The sequence below is a fragment of the Procambarus clarkii genome, chromosome 38 (genome assembly GCF_040958095.1).
Source record: "Procambarus clarkii isolate CNS0578487 chromosome 38, FALCON_Pclarkii_2.0, whole genome shotgun sequence".
Taxonomy (NCBI): domain Eukaryota; kingdom Metazoa; phylum Arthropoda; class Malacostraca; order Decapoda; family Cambaridae; genus Procambarus; species Procambarus clarkii.
In genome coordinates this window covers 278851-302739 of record NC_091187.1, presented here as the reverse complement: position 1 = coordinate 302739, position 23889 = coordinate 278851, and the positions used below count along the sequence as shown (strand labels likewise).

Sequence of the window (23889 nt, the reverse complement as noted above, 5' to 3'; positions counted from 1 at the left end):
TTTACATTCTAAGGTCGTATATAAAAGTTCTCAAAAAACCTTTTCTAAACGTAATTATAAACGTGCTGAAAACAATGAAATGTCGTTTTTAGGATGTTTTAAAAACATGAAAATGTTTGCTGGGCCCCCATTTTGCTTGATTTTTTCCAGGTATATTTTGAAATTCAGCACATTTTGGCAGTTAAGGCGTTGGTGGGTAGTCAGTTCCATCGATCAATAACCCTGTGGGTGAAAAAGCCTGATTCCAAGTTATATTAGCTTGATTAGCAATAATATTATCCTGATTCGTATAATCCTCTGTCAATTATATTATCCAAACTGGCAATTATATTAAGATGATTGTGAATTACATAAACCTTACTGGCAATTATATTAGCATGACTGTCAATTTATATCAAACAGATATTTATTTATGTTGTGGTGCTCGTGGGTTCTATTACATCTATCAATGGAGAGTTTCAGATCAGGATTAGCATTTAGGAACAAGGTTTTGTACATGTAAATAGCACAAGAGAATGTGTAGAGTGAGTGTATATTTAGCATGTTCAGGGATTTAAACAGAGAGGCTGTGTGTGTTTGAAGACAATTTTATTGTTCTGATAGCAGATTTTTATTGGGTGGTGATGAGCATCAGGTAATTTGCAGTGGATGAATGAACCCCATGCACAGATACCATATGTTCACATACCAACCCTAATTTTCAAAGAAACCTCTAGATTTTTAGCTCCAGCCATTTCATTGCTCTACAACAAATCATTTGAACTCCAAACCTTTCCTAATATACTTAGGAAAAAAAAGCAAGAGTAACCTTAGTCCATTAAGTGTCAATCTCACTGAAGTCAACAATTATAGACCAATATGAACTCTGCAGATTTTGTCTAAAATATTTTAAAGAGTTAATCTACAAGCAGCCTTAATCCTATTTAGCAAAACAAAATTTACTTACTTCTTGCCATAATGGTTTCAGGCCCAAAAAAGGACCAATCATGCACCGATTAGTATGATTAACTTTATATGTGCAGCTCTTGGAAGAAATGAGTACCCTTGTTCATTTATTTGTTGACCTACATTAAGACTTTTACACTGTTAACACATTAACTTTCCTAAATTACAACATAACGGAGTAAGAGGTCACTCCCTCCAATACCTAGAGTCTTACCTTAGTGACAGGCTCCAGTATGTCTCTGTGAATGATTCCAATTCACCCACTCTACCTATTAACACTGGAGTTACACTGGGCAGTATTCTTCACCCTCTCGTCTTTCTCATTCCCCCCTCCCTTTCCAGCCCGTTGCCATCATGAGGGGGCTTGGTTGGCGGATGCTAGAGTGTGATGCTCCATGGGACAGTGTCCTCTGTCCTTTTGAAGCCTAATGCTCTTGCTGCCATCTTCGCTAATTGTGCTGAATGCTTTTTCCTATTAAGTTTAATTTTTCCTTCCCAATTCTCCTGTTTAATTGCTATTTCCTTGTGACGTTTTACAACTCTTGATTATTCTTTCAGATGTTTTCTTCTGTTTAGACACCGGGTTTTTGGGGAGGCACACCCTCTCACCCGTAAAACTGACTGTGGTACTCGTCATTGTCGAGCAAGAGGACACCTTTATTGTCAATCTTTTCCTTCATTGCTGAGCCCAATTATATCGTGCTGAGCTTCCATTATATCTTGACGGACTGATGATTCCTATGGTTGCGATTGTAGGGCGTATATCTACAGTGCACCCTGGGGGGGGACCTTTGTCTTGTTGGGTGTCCTATCCTCTAATTGTGGCTCCATGGTGGGTATGGGGCCTTGTTTGTTGATGAAATGTTTACTCATTCATTTACATGCTGATATCTGACCCTCTTTTTAACTTCTAAGACGTGAGGGGTGGGAGACTAGGCCCCAAGTCGAACTGTGATGGAAAGCTGGGCTTTGTAGCCCACACTACATTGGTCCCAGATCAGGCAGCTCCTGACTCTCCCTGCTTGATGGGGTTCTGGGAGCTCTTCTACCCAGCAAACATAGAACGTTTGTGAACGTTTTTAAATGGTGCCACAAAGGTAATACTCTAACATTTGACATAAATACGTATTTCTGACGTTCTTAAAACCACTAGATATAACTAAAAACATGTATTCTTGAGACACAGTTTTTTAAGATTTATGTAAAAATTTAAAAATAGTAGTGAATGCTATGGAATTATAAAGTTTTCATGCTTTATATATAAAAATAAACAATTTTCAGTCAACATTTCGTTTTTTTTTTTTTACTTTATGTAAACCTATTCAATTTACGTTCTTATAACATAAATATAACATTTATATGTCGTCAATATAACGTTATTTACATGACATCGTTACGTTATTATAATGTTATATCAATGTATAATTCCTGTATAAAAAAACTGAAATATATTGAGCTTTATATTTTAAATCTTGTAAAATTGTCGTAAAACTTGGAATAAGACAGTAAGCATGCTTTATTTATGAAAATATAGAAACAAATCAACAAAAACATAAACCACATGTCACCTAGCTATAATTCTTTGTCTTTCTAGAGAATGTAATTTAAGCTTTGACAATCTTTCTTCATATGACAGGTTTCTATTTTGGGGTATTAACTTTGTTATCCTCCGCTGGACGCATTCTAGTAAATTTATATCCATGATGTGGATATGCTGTGACCAAAAGTGAAGTGCATATATATCTAAATGGAGCCTACCCAGAGCAAGATATATCTGAAGAACAATGAACCGATATCTTAATTATTACTAGTGTTTCAATACATAAATCCCAGTGTTCTGTTTGCCTTATTACGAACATTTATTCATTGATTTTTGTTTGTTTTAAATTCTTACTAATCATAACTCCCAGATCCCTTTGATAATTCGACTTCATAATCTCAGCACCATGCATGCATCTAGCTTATATCTTGTAACTCGGTCTATCGTCATTACCTATCCTTTAAACCTTATTTGTCAGTATTAAACGGCATCCGCCAATCTTTTGGCCATATTTCAGTACCCAATTTAGATCGTTCGATCGATCAATTTAGACCTTGTATCATATATCAAAATACATGATGATATAATGATACACACTACTGGGTATATGCTGATGATATAATGATACACACTACTTGTCATGCTAACATGCAGAACACTCTTAACTCTGTATTAGTCTCATGTCAGGACTTAGGTTTAATCATATCTCAGCAGAGGAAACAAAGATACTAAACGGGTGTTCACCCAGGCAGGGAGGAGCTGTTCACAAGATGCAACTGTATGATGGCTCCCAGCTTGACTATGTTAACAGATTCAAATACCTTAAAATTTGCCTTGTATTGTCCTTTTGTATTCAAACTCTGTCGTCAGTATAAAGAGAGGCTCCATAAGCCCTCTTGGAGATGTTGCAGGTTATCACTCAGGCTATGGTGCCAATGTCACAATTGTCAAAATGATGTACCTTGCATACATCAGATCTTTAGTGGATTATGCTGCACCTCTGCTTGCCTTGATGACTGAAAGAAAGCTTAAAGGGCTTGAAAACTTGCAGAACGAAGCCTTGAAGATAATCTTTGGATGCCCCTCGTACCACAAAGATACTTAACATGAGGAAGGAACTTAATATTCCGAGCGTTGTTTATCGTGTTACTGAAATTAACTGTCAAATTGGTATAAAAATGCTAAGGCTAGCTCATCCTAACTCTAGCACAGAAGCCTTCCAGAATGTCTTTATTGAAGGTCAACATTGTTTCATGTGGTACTGTATCAAAAGCTTTGCTAAAGTCAAGGTACACAACATCACAATCCTTACCACTATCAACTGCCTCAACTATGATGGAATAAAAAGAGAGCAAATTTGTTAAACATGAACGGCCATGTGTAAAACCATGTGTTGCAACTTAACCCCATTGATTCTAAATCTTTGATTCCTTTGGTATAGCCATGCCCTAATTCAGCTTAATATAGAATCCACAATATTGTGAGCCTCTATCTTTTTAATCAGTCTTTTATGTGGCACTGTATCAAAAGCTTATATTATGAGTGGGAAGTCCGTATAAACAACTGGGCCTCTACCCCCTTCAATCAGAACTATTTTCCTTGCTTTTTGCACTGAAATGTGTACAAGTCTCTAAACAGATACATTAATTGTGACTCTATCATCCTTAATTGCTCTCAACTCTTTAAGACATACTGTAACATGCACGTGTCTGAAGCTAGACTCAAATACAACAAAATTATTAATGATAACAAGAGACTTCGAACTAGGTACCTCACAGGAAGGTGTCCTCAGTCTTACCCTATTTAATATCTTAATAAACACGCTGTTAAACTCTGTACCAAGCAAACCCAACGTCAACATCATTATAGCTATGCTGATGATATAATGATACACACCACTGGGTATGCTGATGATATAGCTACACACCACTGGGTATGCTGATGATATAGCTACACACCACTGGGTATGCTGATGATATAATGATACACACCACTGGGTATGCTGATGATATAATGATACACACCACTGGGTATGCTGATGATATAATGATACACACCACTGAGTATGCTGATGATATAATGATACACACAACTGGGTATGCTGATGATATAATGATACACACAACTGGGTATGATGATGATATAATGATACACACAACTGGGTATGATGATGACATAGATACACACCACTGGGTATGCTGATGATATAATGATACACACCACTGGGTATGCTAACACGCAGAACACTCTTAACTCTGTATTAGACTCATGTCAGGACCTAGGTTTAATTATCTCAGCAGAGAAAACAAAGATACTAAATCGGCGCCCACCCAGGCAGGGAGGAGCTGTTCGCAAGATGCAACTGTCTGATGGCTCCCAGCTTGACTATGTAAACAGATTCAAATACCTTGGCCTTGAGGTGCCACTGTATGGTCCTGTTGTATTCAGACTCTGTCGTCAGTATAAAGAGAGGCTCAGAGCTCTCAAGGCTGTTGCAGGTTATCACTCAGGCTATGGTGCCAATGTCACAATTGTCAAAATGATGTACCTTGCATACATCAGATCTTTAGTGGATTATGCTGCACCTCTGCTTGACTTGATGACTGAAAGAATGCTTGGAGGGCTTGAAAAATTGCAGAACGAAGCCTTGAGGATAATCCTTTGGTGCCCTCGTACAACAAAGATGCTTAATATGAGAAAGGAACTTAATATTCCGAGCGTTGTTGATCGTGTTACTAAAATTAACTGTTAAATTGGTATATAAATGCTTAGGCTAACTCATCCTAGTCCTTACACAGAAGCCCTCCAGAATTTCTTTATTGAAGCTCAGCATTGTTCCAAATGGATAACAAAAACTGGAACTCAACTCAGAATGTATCAGGTTCACAATTTGTACCAAGAGAAACAACAACGGCACTTTCCTGCACCGTGGGAGATTACACCCTTTCCAGTTTTAATCCCTCCCTTTCCACCCAAGAAGCAAATTAAAGATCAGCCCAAGCTTCGTCTTGAGGCAAAGCCATATTGATGCTCGATGCTCTGTCCACAGAGCATTCTCTCTCTCAAATCATATACACTGATGCTTCCCTACACCGCACCACAGGTGCAACTGGAAGTGCAGTTGTTCTGACAATGGGCGATGGCTTATATTAATGTGTTCCCCCTATCTCTGGCATAAAAGGTTCTGTCTAAATACTTCACCTGGGAATCTCCCACAACCAAAATTTGCTTTGGTACCTCATTCGGTAGATCAACTTGAAGAGATAGTTTAAGAACTCCGTTTTAAGTTTAAGATCCTCCGAATTAATTTCCCTACCGATTTTCGTATCATCGACAAATTTGCAAATGTTGCTACTCAAACCTGAATCTAAATCATTGATATATATTATAAACAACAGAGGTCCCAGGACAGAGCCCTGAGGCACTCCACTTACAACATTTTCCCACTCTGACTTGACTCCATTTATACTAACTCTCTGTTTCCTTTGGTATAGTAATGCCCTAATCCAGCTTAATATAGCACCCCCAAAACCATGAGCCTCTATCTTTTTAATCAGTCTTTCATGTCACACTGTATCAAAAGCTTTGCTAAAGGCAAGGTACACAACATCACAATCCCTACCACTATCAACTGCCTCAACTATGCTGGAATAAAAAGATAACAAATTTGTTAAACATGAACAGCCACCTACAAAACCATGTTGCGACCTCAATTATGAATTTATGTTTTTCAAGATGAAGACGAATTTTATTTGCAATTATAGATTCGAGTAACTTTCCCACAATAGACGTTAGGCTAATTGGTCGATAGTTTGACGCAAGGTGAGTTATCTCCTTTCTTAAAAACTGGTATCACATTAGCAACTTTCCATAATTCTGGCACTCTGCTGACTCTATTGATTTATTAAATATGGTAGACAGTGGGTCGCAAGCTCCTCTTTGCATTCTTAAAGCACCCTGGCAAACACTTCATCCGGCCCTGGGGATTTGTTTGGTTTGAGTTTTACTATTTGTTTAAGAACATCCTCCCTGGTAACTGCTAAACTAGTCAACCTGTCCTCGTCCTCACCCACATATACTTGTTGGCTGAAGGTATATCGTCAAGTTCCTCTTTAGTAAACACAGATATAAAATATTTATTAAAAATACTACTTATCTCTTCATCACTATTTGGTATTTTTAATGGACCTATCCTTTCCCTAATCTTTGTCCGGTATAACTGGAAAAACCCTTTAGGATTTGTCTTCGCTTGCTCTGCTATTCGAACTCCATAGTTTCTTTTTGCTTTCCTTATCTCTTTTTTAGTATTTCCTAACCAGTTGTACGAATTCCTGTTCTAAACTGACTTCCCCATTCTTAATCCTTTTGTACCACGCTCTCTTTTTACCTATAAGGCTCTTCAGATCCCTTGTTATCCACTTTGGATCATTAGTGTTCGATCTATTCAATTGATATGGTATACATACATTCCTGGGCTTTGCTTAGAATATTTTAAATAGATTATGATTTGAATCCACATCGAAAACCCCTTTTACGTCACCTATCGCTGGGTTAACGTCTAGCTCCAATACCGGCCCACACCCCATACCCAAGACATTCCAATCTATTTGACCCCAAAAAAATTCTTTTAAGCTATTGAAATTAGCTTTTCGAAAATCAGGCACTTTAACAGTATTTTCTCCTACAGATCTATTCCATTCAATGCTAAATCTAATTTCTTTATGATCACTGTTCCCTAGCTCACTCCCTATTTCGATGTCCTTAATTTGTGTTTCCCTGTTAGTTAACACTAAATCTAAAATATTATTTCCCCGCGTCGGTTCCTTAATGTGTTGCGTAAGAAAGCAATCGTCAATTAATTCTAGAAAATCTTCTGCTTCATTATTCCCTGTTTTATTCACCAGTTCTATTTCACTAAAATTAAAGTCACCCATGACATAAATACTGTTAGATCTAGATGATCTAGATATTTCCTCCCATAGATGCTTTGCTTCCATTCTGTCTAAATTTGGTGGCCTATATATAACTCCTATTATAATATTATTTGCTTTTCGTTTAATTCTATCCAAATAGTTTCTGTATGTAGCTCAGTTTTTGATTCCCTCTTTGAGACTACATTTCAATTTGTCCCTAACATATATGGCTACTCCCCCTCCTCGTCTAATATATCTATCTGTGTGAAATAGTTTAAATCCATTGATTTGATATTCAGCTAATAGCTCTCTATTTTCTACATTCATCCACGTTTCGGTAAGTGCAATAATATCTATTTTTTTCTGTGCAGACAAGAGCATTTAAATCGTTTATTTTGTTTCTCAGACTTCTAGTGTTAGTGTAATATACCCTAAGTGAATAGTTATTTTGAGGCCCTTCTCTTTCCCTGATCATTTTGCCAATTCTTTTCTCCCACAAACACATACTTTTATTATTTCCTTCCTCCAAATCAATTCCCATACCACTATCTACTAACAGTTTTAAAACCCAAACAAATGCCTCTAACCACTGGTTCCAATGAGTTCGCAACAGCAACAACCCCTGCCCTCGATAGATGCACCCCATCCCGAGCATACATTTCATTTCTTCCATAGAAGTTGTCTATGAAAGATATTGCATTTGATTTGCAATATCTTTCCAGCCGGCAATTGACACCAAGTGCCCTCGATATCCATTCATTTCCCACTCCCTTTCTTGGAAGAATGCCACATATGATCGGGATTCCTCCCTTGCTTCTAACTAATTCTATGGCTGTTTTATACCTTTTAATCAGTTCCTCACTCCTAACTCGACCAACATCATTTCCTCCCACGCTAATGCAAATAACGCGATTGTTCCCATTTCCAGCCATAATATCATTCTTGTTGTTTATAATATCACCAATACCAGCTCCGGGATAGCAAACCCTTAACCTGTTCCCCCTATCTCTGGCACAAAACGTTCTATCCAAATACCTTATCTGGGAATCTCCCACAACTATGGTTTGCTTAGCTACTTCCTTAACTTTCTGAGGGGTCTGTGCTTCCTTGCTCTTCGTTGCTTTCCCTTTTGCGCGATCCGCAGTCTCCACCACAACACTCGTCCTCCAATACGTCAAATGAATAGAAGTTGCTATGGCGTTTGAAGGCGGCTTTATCAAAGTCTTCTTAAGGCCCCTGTCCTTCACAACTCTCCAAGACGAGGGTCCCTTTACTATTGGTCTCCTCCTTCGTTACTTCTCGTTGTTCTTTCACCTGACGCACCTCCTCCCGCAGAGAGTCCAACTCCGTCCTCAGGGCTCCCACTAGAGGTCACCAGGTCCTTCACTACAACTTCCATATTGCTATGATAATATAACAACACTCAGGAGCTCCGGCTAACACACCCTCTCACTGAGACTGTCTGCGCCTGATTGAGACTGTCTGCGCCTGACTCTGAGACTGTCTGCGCCTGACCTGTCTCAGTCTTTAATGGACCTATCCTTTCCCTAGTCTTAGTTCGATATAACTGAAAAAAAACCTTAGGATTTGACTTTGCTTGCTCTGCTATGCGAACTTCATAGTTTCTTTTTGCTTTCCTAATCTCTTTTTTAACATTTCTAACTAGTTGTATGAATTCCTGTTCTAAACTGACTTCCCCATTCTTAATCCTTTGTACCAAGCTCTCTTTTTACCTATAAGGTTCTTCAAATTATTTGTTATCCACTTTGGGTCATTAGTATTCGATCTATTCAATTTGTATAGTATACAATGTTCCTGTGCTTTGTTTAGAATATTCTTAAATAAGTTATATATTAAATCCACATCGAAATCCCCTTTTAAGTCACCTATCGCTGGGTTCATGTTAGTGGAGTGCCTCAAGGCTCTGTCCTGGGACCTCTGTTGTTTATAATATATATAAATGATTTAGATTCAGGTTTGAGTTGCAACATCTGCAAATTTGCAGATGATACGAAGATCGGTGGGGGAATTGGCACGAAAGAAGACTCACTATCACTTCAAGTTGATCTAGATAGGGTTTTGAAATGGTCAAGGGATTGGCAGATGCAGTTTAATGCTAATAAATGTAAAGTTCTGAGGCTAGGTAGTGATGATTTGCAGAGTTACAAGATACGAGCTTGATGGTGTTGAGATTGCGAAGTCGGATTGCGAAAGGGATCTGGGAGTTATGATTAGTAAGAATTTAAAACAAAAGGATCAATGCATGAATGTTCGTAATAAGGCAAATAGGACACTGGGATTTATTAATCGATGCGTTAGTAACAAGACACCTGGTGTGGTTCCTCAGCTATATCTTGCTCTGGTTAGGCCCCATTTAGATTATGCAATTCAGTTTTGGTCGCCGTACTATAGAATGGATATAAATTCACTTGAACGTGTCCAGCGTAGGATACCTTAGGTTACCTTGAGGTGCTTCCGGGGCTTAACGTCCCCCGCGGCCCGGTCGTCGACCAGGCCTCCTGGTTGCCGACCTGATCAACCAGGATGTTGGACGCGGCTGCTCGCAGACTTACGTATGAGTCACAGCCTGGTTGATCAGGTATCCTTTGGAGGTGCTTATCCTGTTCTCTCCTGAACACTGTGAGGGGTCGGCCAGTTATGTCCCTTATGTGTAGTGATGTAGAATCTTCTTGAGGTTATCTTGAGATGATTTCGGGGCTTTTTAGTGTTCCCGCGGCCCGGTCCTCGACCAGGCCTCAACCCCCAGGAAGCAGCCCGTGATAGCTGACTAACACCCAGGTACCTATTTTACTGCTAGGTAACAGGGGCATAGGGTGAAAGAAACTCTGCACATTGTTTCTCGCCGTTGTTGTTGAGAGAGAGGTTTTGAGAGGAGAGTTGTAGTTAAGAGAGGTTTAGCATGTTTCTTTGAGGGTTTTGGTTTGTATGTTCCCAGATTATCCACTTGTTAATCCCATGCTCACCTTGGGTGGAAGATGACATGAAAATTCATTGGGTATGGAGCTAAGTATACTTATGCTTTCTGTAGTGTCCCTTTATTCTTATCTTATTATTATTTCAAGTTGTTAGTGATGTTGTATATTCGTGTTGAATACTACATATATGTAGTAATAAAATTACTGTTTTTGTGCTTCAAAAATCAACTTAGCATTTTTCTAACAATATAACAACTTTGTACCAAACCAATTTCCATTTACTGTATCTGGAATTATTTTTGACATGTCAGAAAATACAATCTTAAATCTAATAATGCAAAAAATTTGCATAAAATTAAAATTAGCTTACAAACAACTTTTCAAATTTATTATCACATTACCTGAGGATGACAATGATGCCATCAAAAACATTGAAACCATTGCTTATGTAACCAAAGGGTCCATCGGCAATAATCTTTAGCAACATTTCGACGGCAAACACGGCTGAGAAGACGAAGTTGCTCAGTTCCACAATAATTGTCAACATCATTGGCTGTTTATGGTACTCGATGACCATGCTGAGGGTGTTGATGAGGATAGCAATAAGAACGCCCCGTTGAAAGTATCGGTGATCCACCAGCTTCTTGATATACACACGAATTGGTGAACAAAATCTGTGGGCTAAAGAAGGCTGTTTTGTCCCCTCATCCTTCCAATCTTCATCACTCCAGTCAGACTCTGAGTCACAGGAATCAAACTCTGAATAGTAATTTGTGAAACCTGCAGGGGCTTGATCAGCAGAAAAGAATAAAGTTGGTGCTGAAAAGTGTTTGACTCCTTTGGCCAATGAAGAATAAAGTGTGTGGACGGAACGGGAGTCAATGCCCAAGTGTGTGGGCAAAGCAGCAGAAAGAGCACCACTAAGTGCCAGCAGTTCTCTACAAGTGAGAGAACCTTTTCCCCCTGAACCATTATTTGAGGGTGTTCGCGAGACAGAACGCAAGGAAGATTTATTCTTGTTAAGGGGTAGGAGGGCTGGGGGTAGTAGAGCAGGGGGCATAAGAGAAGGTGGTCTTGGTGTGTGAGGTGATGGGGTAAGGGCTCACGGAAATATGATGGATCTAGAGGTTCATCGTCAGTTTGCGTAGTCTTCTTACTGTGACAGACATTTTTTGTTGCTGTCTCCCCAGCATGACCATGGAGAAGCACTACATCACTGAACGTGACAGAGCTGCGTCGATGCTGTTGTGGGGTACAGGTGCCCTGACATAAGAACATAAGAACATAAGAACAAAGGTAACTGCAGAAGGCCTATTGGCCCATACGAGGCAGCTCCTATTCTATAACCACCCAACCCCACTCATATACTTGTCCAACCCGTGCTTGAAACAATCGAGGGACCCCACCTCCACAATGTTACGCGGCAATTGGTTCCACAAATCAATAACCCTGTTACTGAACCAGTATTTACCCAAGTCTTTCCTAAATCTAAACTTATCCAATTTATATCCATTGTTTCGTGTTCTGTCCTGTGTTGATACTTTTAATACCCTATTAATATCCCCCCGGTTATGTCCATTCATCCACTTGTAAACCTCTATCATGTCACCCCTAACTCTTCGCCTTTCCAGTGAATGCAACTTAAGCTTTGTTAATCTTTCTTCATATGAAAGATTTCTAATTTGGGGAATTAACTTAGTCATCCTACGCTGGACACGTTCAAGTGAATTTATATCCATTCTATAATATGGCGACCAAAACTGAACTGCATAATCTAAATGGGGCCTAACTAGAGCAAGATATAGCTTGAGAACCACACCAGGTGTCTTGTTACTAACGCTGCGATTAATAAATCCAAGTGTCCGATTTGCCTTATTACGAACATTTTATGCATTGATCCTTTTGTTTTAAATTCTTACTAATCATAACTCCCAGATCCCTTTCGCAATCCGACTTCGCAATCACAACACCATCTAGCTCGTATCTTGTAACTCTATCATCATTACCTAACCTCAGAACTTTACATTTATCAGCATTAAACTGCATCTGCAATCCTTTGACCATTTCAAAACCCTATCTAGATCAACTTGAAGTGATAGTGAGTCCTCCTCCGAATTAATTTCCCTACCGATTTTCGTATCATCGGCAAATTTGCAAATGTTTGCTACTCAAACCTGAATCTAAATCATTTATATATATTATAAACAACAGAGGTCCCAGGACAGAGCCTTGAGGCACTCCACTTACCTTATGCGAAAGACAGGGGCCTTAAGAAGACTTTGAATAAAGCCGCCTTCAAACGCCATAGCAACTTCTAATTCATTTGACGTTTTGGAGGACGAGTGCTGTGGAGAGACTGTGATCGCGCAAAAGGGAAAGCAACGAAGAGAAAGGAAGCGCAGGCCCCTCAGAAAGTAAAGGAAGTACCTAAGCAAACATTAGTTGTGGGAGATTCCCAGATAAGGTATTTGGATAGAACGTTTTGTGCTAGAGATAGGGGGAACAGGTTAAGGGTTTGCTATCCCGGAGCTGGCATTGGTGATATTATAAACAACATGAATGATATTATGGCTGGTAATGGGAACAATCCCATTATTTGCATTAGCGTGGGAGGAAATGATGTTGGTCGAGTCAGGAGTGAGGAACTGATTCAGAGGTATAAAACAGCCATAGAGTTAGTTAGGAGCAAGGGAGGAATCCCGATCATATGTGGCATTCTTCCAAGAAAGGGAGTGGGAAATGAATGGATATCGAGGGCACTTGGTGTCAATTGCCGGCTGGAAAGATATTGCAAATCAAATGCAATATCTTTCATAGACAACTGGGGAACACTTCTATGGAAGAAATGAAATGTATGCTCGTGATGGGGTGCATCTATCGAGAGCTGGGGTTGTTGCTGTTGCGAACTCGCTAGAAGAAGTGGTTAGAGGTGTTTGTTTGGGTTTAAACTGTTAGTAGATAGAGGTATGGGAATTGATTTGGAGGAAGGAGGTAATAAAAGTATGTGTTTGTGGGAGAAAGGAATTGGCAAAACGATCAGGGAAAGAGAAGGTCCGCAAAATAACAATTCACTTAGGGTATATTACACTAACAGTAGAAGTCTAAGAAATAAAATTAACGAATTAAATGCTCTTGTCTGCACAGAAAAAATAGATATTATTGCGCTTACCGAAACGTGGATGAATGTAGAAAATAGAGAACTATTAGCTGAATATCAAATATATGGATTTAAACTATTTCACACAGATAGATATATTAGACGAGGAGGTGGAGTAGCCATATATGTTAGGGACAATTTGAAATGTAGTCTCAAAGAGGGAATCAAAACAGAGCCACACTCAGAAACTATTTGGATTGAATTAAACGAAAAAGCTAATAATATTATAATAGGAGTAATATATAGGCCACCAAATTTAGACAGAATGGAAGCAAAGCATCTATGGGATGAAATATCTAGAGCATCTAGATCTAACAGTATTTATGTCATGGGTGACTTTAATTTTAGCGGAATAAACTGGTTGAACAAAACAGGGAATAGTGAAGCAGAAGATTTTCTAGAATTAATTGACGATTGCTTTCTTACGCAACACATTAAGGAACCAACACGGGAAAATAATATTTTAGATTTAGTGTTAACTAACAGGGAAACGCAAATTAATGACATCGAAATAGGGAGTGAGCTAGGGAGCAGTGATCACAAATAAATCAGATTTAGCATAGAATGGAATAGACCAGTAGGAGAAAATTCTGTTAAAGTGCCAGATTTCGAAAAGCTGATTTTAATAGCCTAAGAAATTTTTTGGGTCAAATTGATTGGAAAGGCTTGGGTATGGGGTGTGGGCCGGTCTTGGAGCGAGACATGAACCCAGCGATAGGTGACTTAAATGGGGATTTCGATGTGGATTCAATATATAACTTATTTAAGAATATTCTAAACAAAGCACAGGAACGTAGTATACCATACAAATTGAATAGATCGTATACTAATGACCCAAAGTGGATAACAAAGAATTTGAAGAACTTTATAGGTAAAAAGAGAGCTTGGTACAAAAGGATTAAAAATGGGGAGGTCACTTTAGAACAGGAATTCGTACAACTGGTTAGAAATGTTAAAAAAGAGATAAGGAAAGCAAAAAGAAACTATGAAGTTCGCATAGCAGGGCAAGCAAAGACAAATCCTAAAGGGTTTTTTCAGTTATATCGTACTAAGACTAGGGAAAGGATAGGTCCATTAAAAACTGAGACAGGTCAAATAACAGATAGTGATGAAGAGATGAGTAGTATTTTTAATAAATATTTTGTATCTGTATTTACTAAAGAAGAACTTAACAATATGCCTTCAGCCGAACAAGTCTATGTGGGTGGGGACGAGGACAGGTTGACGAGTTTAGCAGTTACCAGGGAGGATGTTCTTAAACAAATAGTAAAACTCAAACCAAACAAATCCCCAGGGCCGGATGAAGTGTTTGCTAGGGTGCTTAAAGAATGCAAAGAGGAGCTTTGTGACCCACTGTCAACCATATTTAATAAATCAATAGAGTCAGGCAGAGTGCCAGAGTTTTGGAAAGTTGCTAATGTGATACCAGTTTTTAAGAAAGGAGATAGATCACTTGCGTCTAACTATCGACCAATTAGCCTAACGTCTATTGTGGGAAAGTTACTCGAATCTATAATAGCAAATAAAATTCGTCTTCATCTTGAAAAACATAAATTAATAATTGAGTCGCAACATGGTTTTATAAATGGCCGTTCATGTTTAACAAATTTGTTATCTTTTTATTCTAGCATTGTTGAGGCAGTTGATAGTGGTAAGGATTGCGATGTTGTATACCTTGACTTTAGTAAAGCTTTTGATACAGTGCCACATGAAAGACTGATTAAAAAATAGAGTCTCATGGTATTGGGGGTGCTATATTAAGCTGGATTAGGGCATGGCTATACCAAAGGAAACAGAGAGTTAGTATAAATGGAATCAAGTCAGAGTGGGAAAATGTTGTAAGTGGAGTGCCTCAAGGCTCTGTCCTGGGACCTCTGTTGTTTATAATATATATAAATGATTTAGATTCAGGTTTGAGTAGCAACATTTGCAAATTTGCCTATGATACGAAAATCGGTAGGGAAATTAATTCGGAGGAGGACTCACAATCACTTCAAGTTGATCTAGATAGGGTTTTGAAATGGTCAAAGGATTGGCAGATGCAGTTTAATGCTGATAAATGTAAAGTTCTGAGGTTAGGTAATGATGATAGAGTTACAAGATACGAGCTAGATGGTGTTGTGATTGCGAAGTCGGATTGCGAAAGGGATCTGGGAGTTATGATTAGTAAGAATTTAAAACAAAAGGATCAATGCATAAATGTTCGTAATAAGGCAAATCGGACACTTGGATTTATTAATCGCAGCGTTAGTAACAAGACACCTGGTGTGGTTCTCAAGCTATATCTTGCTCTAGTTAGGCCCCATTTAGATTATGCAGTTCAGTTTGGTCGCCATATTATAGAATGGATATAAATTCACTTGAACGTGTCCAGCGTAGGATGACTAAGTTAATTCCCCAAATTAGAAATCTTTCATATGAAGAAAGATTAACAAAGCTTAAGTTGCATTCACTGGAAAGGCGAAGAGTTAGGGGTGACATGATAGAGGTTTACAAGTGGATGAATGGACATAACCGGGGGGATATTAATAGGGTATTAAAAGTATCAACACAGGACAGAACACGAAACAATGGATATAAATTGGATAAGTTTAGATTTAGGAAAGACTTGGGTAAATACTGGTTCAGTAACAGGGTTGTTGATTTGTGGAACCAATTGCCGCGTAACATTGTGGAGGTGGGGTCCCTCGATTGTTTCAAGCACGGGTTGGACAAGTATATGAGTGGGATTGGGTGGTTATAGAATAGGAGCTGCCTCGTATGGGCCAATAGGCCTTCTGCAGTTACCTTTGTTCTTATGTTCTTATGTTCTTACAACATTTTCCCACTCTGACTTGATTCCATTTATACTAACTCTCTGTTTCCTTTGGTATAGCCATGCCCTAATCCAGCTTAATATAGCACCCCCAATACCATGAGACTCTATTTTTTTAATCAGTCTTTCATGTGGCACTGTATCAAAAGCTTTGCTAAAGTCAAGGTATACAACATCGCAATCCTTACCACTATCAACTGCCTCAACAATGCTAGAATAAAAAGATAACAAATTTGTTGAACATGAACGGCCATTTATAAAACCATGTTGCGACTCAATTATTAATTTATGTTTTTCAAGATGAAGACGAATTTTATTTGCTATTATAGATTCGAGTAACTTTCCCACAATAGACGTTAGGCTAATTGGTCGATAGTTAGACGCAAGTGATCTATCTCCTTTCTTAAAAACTGGTATCACATTAGCAACTTTCCAAAACTCTGGCACTCTGCCTGACTCTATTGATTTATTAAATATGATTGACAGTGGGTCACAAAGCTCCTCTTTGCATTCTTTAAGCACCCTAGCAAACACTTCATCCGGCCCTGGGGATTTGTTTGGTTTGAGTTTTACTATTTGTTTAAGAACATCCTCCTTGGTAACTGCTAAACTCGTCAACCTGTCCTCGTCCCCACCCACATAGACTTGTTCTGACCACCTGGTGATGGTGGCAAGAGCTCATTGCTGCCATCCCCACTTGTACCGCTTGAGATTTTGAGGAGAACTGGACGATGTGTGGAGGCTTGAGGATCTATATCAGAAAATTCTGGGCTAATGCGGGGAGCATTATTGTTTCTCGAGTCGTCTGGAACTTCGTGTACTTCTGGAGGTGACAAAAGCTGTGGAGATGTTGAGCTTATGTTATTCATCACAGTTAAGGCTCCACCAGGTCCAATGCCACCAACAGTAGGAGCCATGGCTACTACAATGCTTGGCACTCCAGATGCTCCACCTTCCCGACTGATAATGGCACTCTGTGCTGCCTCATATTGTCGACGACGACGCTGCTTCTTGAGGCTCAGCTGATGAGGATGATCAGACTTGTTTCTCCGGCGAAACTGTTTGTACCGAATGTAAAATTTTCTCTTTCCTCGTCTCCATAAGTGAGCAATATATTTTATAATTTCTGCATAGCATGAATTTGATTCCGAAGTGGAACCAGATGCAAGTGTACTAGTTGACTGAAACCTGGCACGCTCCATCTTCATTCGCTCCATTTCTCGCTTCTTAGTCTCTGAAAACTGAGTAGCAATAACAACCAGGCACAAGTTGATCATGAAGAATGACCCAATCACAACATAAGAACATAAGAACAAAGGTAACTGCAGAAGGCCTATTGGCCCATACGAGGCAGCTCCTATTTATAACCACCCAATCCCACTCATATACTTGTCCAACCCATGCTTGAAACAATCGAGGGACACCACCTCCACCACGTTACGCGGCAATTGGTTCCACAAATCAACAACCCTGTTACTGAACCAGTATTTACCCAAGTCTTTCCTAAATCTAAACTTATCCAATATATACCCGTTGTTTTGTGTTCTGTCTTGTGCTGATATTTTTAATACCCTATTAATACCCCCTGTTATGTCCATTCATCCACTTGTAAACCTCTATCATGTCACCCCTAACTCTTCGCCTTTCCAGTGAATGCAACTTAAGCTTTGTTAATCTTTCTTCATATGAAAGATTTCTAATTTGGGGAATTAACTTAGTCATCCTACGTTGGACACGTTCAAGTGAATTTATATCCATTCTATAATACGGCGACCAAAACTGAACTGCATAATCTAAATGGGGCCTAACCAGAGCAAGATATAGCTTAAGAACCACACCAGGTGTCTTGTTACTAACGCTTCGATTAATAAATCCCAGTGTCCTATTCGCCTTATTACGAACATTCATGCATTGATCCTTTTGTTTTAAATTCTTACTAATCATAACTCCCAGATCCCTTTCGCAATCCGACTTCGCAATCTCAACACCATCTAGCTCGTATCTTGTAACTCTATCATCATTTCCTAGCCTCAGAACTTTACATTTATCAGCATTAAACTGCATTTGCCAATCCTTTGACCATTTCAAAACCCTATCTAGATCAACTTGAAGTGATAGTGAATCCTCCTCCGAATTAATTTCCCTACCGATTTTTGTATCATCTGCAAATTTGCAAATGTTGCTACTCAAACCTGAATCTAAATCATTTATATATATTATGAACAACAGAGGTCTCAGGACAGAGCCTTGAGGCACTCCACTTACAACATTTTCCCACTCTGACTTGATTCCATTTATACTAACTCTTTGTTTCCTTTGGAATAGCCATGCCCTAATCCAGCCTAATATAGCACCCCCAATACCATGAGACTCTATCTTTTTAATCAGTCTTTCATGTGGCACTGTATCAAAAGCTTTGCTAAAGTCAAGGTACACAACATCACAATCCCTACCACTATCAACTGCCTCAACTATGCTAGAATAAAAAGATAACAAATTTGTTAAACATGAACGGCCATTTACAAAACCACGCTGCGACTCAATTATTAATTTATGTTTTTCAAGATGAAGACGAATTTTATTTGCTATTATAGATTCGAGTAACTTTCCCACAATAGACGTTAGGCTAATTGGTCTATAGTTAGACGCAAGTGATCTATCTCCTTTCTTAAAAACTGGTATCACATTAGCAACTTTCCAAAACTCTGGCACTCTGCCTGACTCTATTGATTTATTAAATATGGTTGACAGTGGGTCACAAAGCTCCTCTTTGCATTCATTAAGCACCCTGGCAAACACTTCATCCGGCCCTGGGGATTTGTTTGGTTTGAGTTTTACTATTTGTTTAAGAACATCCTCCCTGGTAACTACTAAACTCGTCAACCTGTCCTCGTCCCCACCCACATAGACTTGTTCGGCTGAAGGCATATTGTTAAGTTCCTCTTTAGTAAATACAGATACAAAATATTTATTAAAAATACTACTCATCTCTTCATCACTATCTGTTATTTGACCTGTGTCAGTTTTTAATGGACCTATCCTTTCCCTAGTCTTAGTACGATATAACTGAAAAAACGCTTTAGGATTTGTCTTTGCTTGCCCTGCTATGCGAACTTCATAGTTTCTTTTTGCTTTCCTTATCTCTTTTTTAACATTTCTAACCAGTTGTACGAATTCCTGTTTTAAAGTGACCTCCCCATTTTTAATCCTTTTGTACCAAGCTCTCTTTTTACCTATAAGGTTCTTCAAATTCTTTGTTATCCACTTTGGGTCATTAGTATTAGATCTATTCAATTTGTATTGTATACAAACCCACACAAAGGACTACCATGATGGTGAAATATGGATCTCAGAGTACAATCTTTTCAGATGTGATAGGAAACACCGGCTTCAGGGTGGGGTCAGCCTCTACATCAAAGACACACTCATCTGTACTGAGCTGCTAAACACCTCAAATGATATGGTGGAAGTCCTGATAATCAAAATAGAGATTCTAAATGTAGTTATTGTCCTTGTATATAAGTCACCGGAGGCAAACCCTCAGCAGTTTAAAGACCAACTAATGAAAATAGAACACTGCTTGGAAAACCTCACAAATCCAGCTCCTAACATCATCCTGCTTGGGGACTTCAACCTACGGCACCTGAAATGGAAGCACCTGGCTAATACAGTAATATCAGAAAGAATACCAGGAAGTAGCCTAAATGAACAGGCACATGCAAATGACCTGCTACGGATGTGCGACAGGTTTGCCTTAAACCAGCAAATAGTAGAACCAACTAGGAAGGAGAACACGCTGGACCTCATTTTCACTAATAATGATGAATTGATCAGGAACATAATGATTACAAATACCTGTTACTCAGATCACAACTTAATTGAAGTTATGACAACCATGGGGAGTAGACCTTCAAAACCAGTCCAGATTCCCGGTGGAGGAGATTTCAGCAAATTCAACATCAATAATAAACAGATAAACTGGGAGAGAATAAACCAGGACTTCACAGAAATAAACTGGGAAGAACAGCTAGGAAATGCAAACCTGAACCAGTGCCTGGAAAAAATAAGCTCAGTAGCACTAGAAATATGTTCAAACCGCATACCTCTAAGAAAAAAGAGGAAGAGATGCAGATTGGAACGGGAACGTCGTTCCCTATATAGGCGAAGAAAACGAATCGCGGAACAACTTGAGAGTCGCACCCTATCTCAAGAACGGCGAAAAAGGTTAGGTAGAGAAATAGAAACAATTGAACGGAAGCTACAAGAATCATACAGAACCCAGGAGAGGCAAAGAGAGCAAAAGGCCATCAGTGAAATAGAAAGAAATCCGAAATATTTTTTCTCCTATGCAAAATCAAGATCAAAAACCACATCTAGTATCGGGCCCCTGCGAAAGGGAGATGGAACTTTCACCGATGACAACAAAGAAATGAGCGAGCTACTGAGGACGCAGTACGACTCTGTTTTCAGCGAGCCATTAAACACACTAAAGATTGATGACCCAAATGAATTTTTCATGGATACGATACCAACATCAAATCATATATCAGACGTCACCCTATCCCCACTGGATTTTGAAGAAGCCATAAACAGTATGCCTATGCACTCTGCACCAGGCCCGGATTCTTGGAACTCCATATTCATCAAGAACTGTAAAAAACCACTATCGCAGGCCCTCCACATTCTGTGGAGACAAAGCCTAGATACTGGCGTTATTCCTGATATACTAAAAACAGCAGAGATAGCACCACTTCATAAAGGAGGAAATAAGGCAGAGGCAAAAAATTACAGACTGATAGCGCTAACATCGCACATCATAAAAATTTTTGAGAGAGTGCTAAGAAGTAAAATCACAAAATACATGGAATCACAGCAACTCCATAACCCCGGACAACATGTTTTCAGAACAGGGCGCTCTTGCCTGTCGCAGTTGCTGGACCACTATGATATGGCATTAGATGCTATGGAAGACAAACATAACGCGGATGTAATTTACACAGATTTCGCAAAAGCTTTTGATAAATGTGACCATGGTGTTATTGCACATAAAATGCGTTCAAAAGGAATTACCGGAAAAATAGGCAGATGGATCTACAATTTCCTGACCAACAGAACCCAATGTGTAATAGTCAACAAAATAAAATCCAGCCCATCAACCGTGAAGAGCTCAGTCCCCCAGGGTACTGTGCTTGCTCCAGTACTTTTTCTCATCCTCATTTCGGACATAGACAAGAACACAACCTATAGCACTGTATCATGCTTTGCAGATGACACTAGGATCTTCATGAGAGTAGGCAACATAGAGGACACGGCGAACCTCCAGTCAGATGTAGATCAGGTCTTTCTATGGGCTACAGAAAATAATATGGTGTTTAACGAAGATAAGTTCCAGCTCATGCGCTTTGGAAAAAATGAAAATATAAAAACGGAAACCACGTACAAAACTCAGGCAAATCATAACATAGAACGAAAAGGCAATGTAAAGGATCTGGGTGTACTCATGTCGGAAGACCTTACCTTTAAAGAACACAATACAGTAGCCGTCACAACTGCAAGAAAAATGACAGGTTGGATAACAAGAACTTTTCACACTAGAGATGCTATACCGATGATGATACTTTTCAAAACTCTTGTGCTCTCTAGAGTGGAGTACTGCTGCACAATGACAGCACCTTTCAAAGCTGGAGAAATTACTGACCTGGAGAGCGTGCAGAGATCCTTTACTGCTAGAATCCACTCAGTAAAACATCTAAACTATTGGGACTGACTAAAGAGCCTAAAACTGTACTCCCTTGAGCGCAGGCGGGAGAGGTACATAATAATTTACACGTGGAAAATATTAGAGGGGCTGGTCCCAAACCTGCACACAGAAATAACATCACATGAGACCAGAAGACATGGCAGGATGTGCAGAATACCCCCGTTGAAAAACAGAGGTGCAACTGGTACTCTGAGAGAGAACTCTATCAACATCAGAGGTCCGAGACTGTTCAACACGCTTCCACTACACATAAGGGGCATAACTGACCGACCACTCACAGTGTTCAAGAGAGAACTGGATAAGCACCTCCAAAGGGTACCTGATCAACCAGGCTGTGACTCGTACGTCAGGCTGCGAGCAGCCGCGTCCAACAGCCTGGTTGATCAGTCCGGCAACCAGGAGGCCTGGTCGACGACCGGGCCGCGGGGACGCTAAGCCCCGGAAGCACCTCAAGGTAACCTCAAGGTAGGTAAGGTACAATGTTCCTGTGCTTTGTTTAGAATATTCTTAAATAAGTTATATATTAAATCCACATCGAAATCCCCTTTTACGTAACCTATCGCTGGGTTCATGTTAGTGGAGTGCCTCAAGGCTCTGTCCTGGGACCTCTGTTGTTTATAATATATATAAATGATTTAGATTCAGGTTTGAGTTGCAACATCTGCAAATTTGCAGATGATACGAAGATCGGTGAGGAAATTAATTCGGAGGAGGACTCACTATCACTTCAAGTTGATCTAGATAGGGTTTTGAAATGGTCAAGGGATTGGCAGATGCAGTTTAATGCTAATAAATGTAAAGTTCTGAGGCTAGGTAGTGATGATTTGCAGAGTTACAAGATACGAGCTTGATGGTGTTGAGATTGCGAAGTCGGATTGCGAAAGGGATCTGGGAGTTATGATTAGTAAGAATTTAAAACAAAAGGATCAATGCATGAATGTTCGTAATAAGGCAAATAGGACACTGGGATTTATTAATCGATGCGTTAGTAACAAGACACCTGGTGTGGTTCCTCAGCTATATCTTGCTCTGGTTAGGCCCCATTTAGATTATGCAATTCAGTTTTGGTCGCCGTACTATAGAATGGATATAAATTCACTTGAACGTGTCCAGCGTAGGATACCTTAAGGTTAACTTGAGATGCTTTCCGGGGCTTAACATCCCCCGCGGCTCGGTCGTCGACCAGGCCTCCTGGTTGCCGACCTGATCAACCAGGCTGTTGGACGCGGCTGCTCGCAGACTTACGTATGAGTCACAGCCTGGTTGATCAGGTATCCTTTGGAGGTGCTTATCCAGTTCTCTCTTGAACACTGTGAGGGGTCGGCCAGTTATGCCCCTTATGTGTAGTGATGTAGAATCTTCTTGAGGTTATCTTGAGATGATTTCGGGGCTTTTTAGTGTTCCCGCGGCCCGGTCCTCGACCAGGCCTCCACCCCCAGGAAGCAGCCCGTGATAGCTGACTAACACCCAGGTACCTATTTTACTGCTAGGTAACAGGGGCATAGGGTGAAAGAAACTCTGCCCATTGTTTCTCGCCGTTGTTGTTGAGAGAGAGGTTTTGAGAGGAGAGTTGTAGTTAAGAGAGGTTTTAGCATGTTTCTTTGAGGGTTTGGTTTGTATGTTTCCAGATTATCCACTTGTTAATTCCATGCTCACCTTGGGTGGAAGATGACATGAAAATTCAACGGGTATGGAGCTAAGTATACTTATGCTTTCTGTAGTGTCCTTTATTCTTATCTTATTATTATTTCAAGTTGTTAGTGATGTTTGTATATTCGTGTTGAATACTACATATATGTAGTAATAAAAGTACTGTTTTTGT

General features: G+C 39.5%; 1 pseudogene; it reads right to left on the bottom strand.

The window, feature by feature from the left end:
• Window positions 1-10731: 10731 nt before the first annotated feature.
• LOC123749460 (voltage-dependent T-type calcium channel subunit alpha-1G-like) lies at window positions 10732-23742 on the bottom strand (annotated as a pseudogene).
• Window positions 23743-23889: the final 147 nt, after the last annotated feature.